General features: G+C 44.6%; 1 non-coding gene across 1 annotated transcript; it reads right to left on the bottom strand.

Annotated features, from left to right (window-relative positions):
- Positions 1-751: 751 nt before the first annotated feature.
- Positions 752-823, bottom strand: TRNAG-UCC (transfer RNA glycine (anticodon UCC)). Its single transcript has one exon. It is a non-coding gene; the product is annotated as a tRNA-Gly (tRNA).
- Positions 824-4,279: the final 3,456 nt, after the last annotated feature.

Here is a 4,279-nt window from a genome sequence, read left to right as displayed (position 1 = left end):
TAAAATGACTCAGTACCTCTACTAATTTGAATCCGCTTATTGCTTTTGACATATGCTTGCAACTCTGCGCTGAGAATTTTTCTTTTAAGCCTTTTAGGCATAGTGGATTTGGTGGAGAATTAAATTGAGTTATCCAATTGAGATTGAAGCTTGTTGGCTTAAAATGACAAATTTTCTTCCATTCCTTTGTTTCCATTTTTGATATATTAGTCTTGACACATTCCAGGCATTAGTCTTATACTGCCTGAAGAGGAGGTTGCTGTGACAGACAGTTGTGGACTAATCAAATCAGAATTATTATACATGATCTCTATTTTATTTGGGCAAAGTTATCTGAAATCATCATATAAAAACAACTTTTCATATTGTGATTCTTTTACATATTCTTTACAACATTCAGATGGCAGAAGCCAACTTTGTCTGCCATCCTCTATATATCTGTCTAGGAAGTTTCATGGTTCCTGTCATGCTATAGAGCAGTGGTTCTCAACCTGCGGTCCACAGGCCACTTGTGGCCCAATCAGCACACAGCTGGCACATGTGCCAGTCCAGTGTTAGAATCATAGAATATCAGGGTGGGAAGGGACCTCAGGAAGTCATCTAGTCCAACCCCCTGCTCAAAGAAGGACCAATCCCCAATTTTTGCCCCGGATCCCTGAATGGCCCCCTCAAGGATTGAACTCACAACCCTGAATTTAGCAGGCCAATGCTCAAACCACTGAGCTATCCCTCCCCCCAAACATCATATCACTGCATTGGCTGTGAATCGAACCCAGGTCAACTGCTTGGAAGGCTGCTATGCTCACCACTATACCACCAATGCATGTTGGGGAGGTCTGGATACTGCGGGGACAGTCCCATGGGGATTGGATGATGGGGGGGGCAGCCCCTGGTTGGGGGGGCGCCCTGCACCAGGCAGGGCCCCCCATCTTTACAGACAGGCTCAGCAGCCCCGCTCTCTGGGTGCTCAGCCCTGCCACACCACCAGCAGCAGAGCGGAAGTGAGGGTGACAATACACCATGCCATGCCACTCTTACAGTAAATTAATTAATTTTAACAGTTGATGTTTTGACTTATTTTGCTAATTTAAAATGCTCTTGGCAGACATTTGCCAGTGTTGAAATGAAAGGTGCTGTAGCGATTTGAATTGTATTGCTGTCCTAACAAATACTAAACTTTTTATTTTTTTGTAGATGTACAGCTAGTGTATAGATTGTTGGACGTGGCCCACATAGCACTTAGAGAGCTGCATATGTGCCCCACAATGGTAAACAGGTTGAGAACCACTGCTATGGAGACTCACGGGGTGTTTTAAACTGGAGATGTTTATTTAAGAACACTACTAGGACAACAGGAATCCAGACGATCAAGTTCTAGCTTTGTAATAAGGGACCACACCCTATCTGGAACTCTTTATAGCACAGCCACATCTAGTGGTGGAATAAGGTACTACAAGGAAATACATCATTACAGGTCCCAATACTATGGTGTCTGATTGCCTATTTAACAAGAATATATACAAGCACTGTGCTTGGAGCTGTTTTTGATGATTAATTAGCAAAAGCATAAGCTTCCATGCATGTTTTTTATTAACCATTTTATTAGTGACCCTCTTTAATCTGTTTTAGGTTGTGTTAAAGATGGGTCTGCCCGTAGGCACCAACTTCCCCTCTTCCTCACGAGTGCTTGACTTCCCCCCGGCCCCTGGCCTTGCCCCCACTCCACCCCTTCCATGAGGCCCAGCCCCTGCCCTGCCCCATCCCAACCCCTTCCCCAAAGTCCCTGCCCCCACTCCACCCCCTCCCTGCCCCTATTCCAACCCCTTCCCCAAAACCCCGCCCCGCCTCTTCCCTGCCTCCTCCCCTGAGCACTATGTTCCCACTCCTCTGCCTCCCCCCACCCCCTGGAGCTTGCTAACGGTGGTGGCCGGGCAGGAAATGCTGGGAGGTAGGCAAAGGAGCGGAGATGCGGCACACTCGGGGAGGAGGTGGGGCAGGCAGGGAGGGGAGCTTGGCTGCCAGTGGGTGCAAAGTACCCACTAATTTTTCCCTGCGGGTGCTCCAGCACCAGAGCACCCACGGAGTCGGCGCCTATTGGTCTGCCATTATCTAAAAGCTTTACGCTCTGCATGTTGAAATCTCACTGACAGCAATAAACAAAAATCAAGTTAAATTTCTGACCGCAGTAGAAGAAAATGAGTATCATGTCCCACAAGTGTGCTTATTTAGTATTAGAGCACATGAGCAATTGTCATAAATATAAAGGGAAGGGTAAACCCCTTTAAAATCCCTCCTGGCCAGAGGAAAAATCCTCTCACCTGTAAAGGGTTAAGAAGTTAAAGGTAACCTCGCTGGCACCTGACCAAAATGACCAATGAGGAGACAAGATACTTTCAAAAGCTGGGAAGAGGGGGAAAAACAAAGGGTCTGTGTCTGTCTCTATGTTGCTTTTGCCGGGGATAGACGAGGAATGGAGTCTTAGAACTTTTAGTAAGTAATCTAGCTAGGTATGTGTTAGATTATGATTTCTTTAAATGGCTGAGAAAAGAATTGTGCTGAATAGAATGACTATTTCTGTCTGTGTGTCTTTTTTGTAACTTTAGGTTTTGCCTAGAGGGATTCTCTATGTTTTGAATCTAATTACCCTGAAAGGTATCTACCATCCTGATTTTACAGAGGTGATTCCTTTACTTCTATTTACTTCTATTTTTATTAAAAGTCTTCTTGTAAGAAAACGGAATGCTTGTTCATTGTTCTCAGATCCAAGGGTTTGGGTCTGTGGTCACCTATGCAAATTGGTGAGGATTTTTACCAAACCTTTCCCAGGAAGTGGGGTGCAAGGGTTGGGAGGATTTTGGGGGGAAAGACGTGTCCAAACTATGTTTCTCAGTAAACCCAGTTAGAGTTTGGTGGTGGCAGTGGATATTCCAAGGACAAAGGATAAAATTAATTTGTACCTTGGGGAAGTTTTAACCTAAGCTGGTAAAAGTAAGCTTAGGAGGTTTTCATGCAGGTCCCCACATCTGTACCCTAGAGTTCAGAGTGGGGGAGGAAACTTGACAGCTTGGGATGTGAACACTTGGGTGTTGTGAGAAATTTTCAGAATGCATAGAACTAACTAAGAAATAAATGCAAAACCGTATGGATTTGATTCTATCCCTCACTTCAATGACTAGATCTTATAGAAGTTTCTCTAAGGGCTTGTCTACATGGGGAAATAGCCTGGAATAGCTCTTCCACATCAGCACCCTGTCTGGATACTCTTATTGCACCCTCTGGGTATGTCTATACAGGAGCTAGAGGTGTAATTTCTAGCATGGGCAGATATACCCATGCTGGCTTTGATTAAGCTAGCGCACTAAAAATAGCAGAGTAGCTGTGGCTATGTGTGTGGTGGGATGGCTCTAGCCACTCTGAATATGTATTTAGGGTTTCAGCTGCGATTGCACTTGTGTAGCTAGCCCGTCCCACCACCCATGAAGCTGCGGAACTGCACAAAAGCACTCATAAGGTATGTCATACTGGAGTGCAGGGATAATCAAACCTAGCGTGGGTTTGTCTACCTGAGCTGGAAATTATCCCTCCACCTCCAGTATAGACATATACCTTATGTGTGCTTTTGTGCAGTTCAGTTTAATCCACATTGGAACCTGAACTGAACAAAGACAATCTTAGTGAGAAATAAGAGAGTGAGAGCAGAATAGCTATTGTGCTTTAAATTCACACCCCAACTTATTTCACCAGAGTTCCCTGTGTAGACAGGTCATAAGAAAATTATCCTTTGATAAAAAGACGTAAACAGTCTGTAGCCAGGGCAGTAAGTTACAGTCAGGTCCTGAGAACACCAAGAAGTTTGCAGTTTGGTCTATTCTCCAGTGCAGTTATTTCAGGAAGTCCTTAAATGGATCAGTGGCTACAGATGACTTGTCTCACCTGCCATCCAGATAGCAGTTTTGGGTCCTTGCATTGGATGGTGCCTTTGGAAAACTGATAACCATTCGTGATTTAAAATAGAATCCAAGAGGTTAGCTATGATTACAGAAATAAAGGGGCCCCAATCTTCCTTATTCTACATTTTATACAGAAGGCCTAGGAGAAGAGTGAGACTGAGAGGGCATTATAGCTCTCCAACCTCCAATAACATCTTCCTGGACAGGAGCTGCAGGAGGTTCTACAAGTGTAAAAATGCTACATCTTAGTAAGATGTGGACATGCTGCAATCTGCAGGCAAAGAGGCTCACAGGCAAATTGCCTACTCGATGGTTATGTATGGTAGCAC

Source organism: Eretmochelys imbricata, chromosome 3, assembly GCF_965152235.1.
Source record: "Eretmochelys imbricata isolate rEreImb1 chromosome 3, rEreImb1.hap1, whole genome shotgun sequence".
Classification (NCBI taxonomy): domain Eukaryota; kingdom Metazoa; phylum Chordata; order Testudines; family Cheloniidae; genus Eretmochelys; species Eretmochelys imbricata.
Note: the sequence above shows the minus strand (reverse complement) of the source record. Positions and strands in the feature narration are given on the sequence as shown.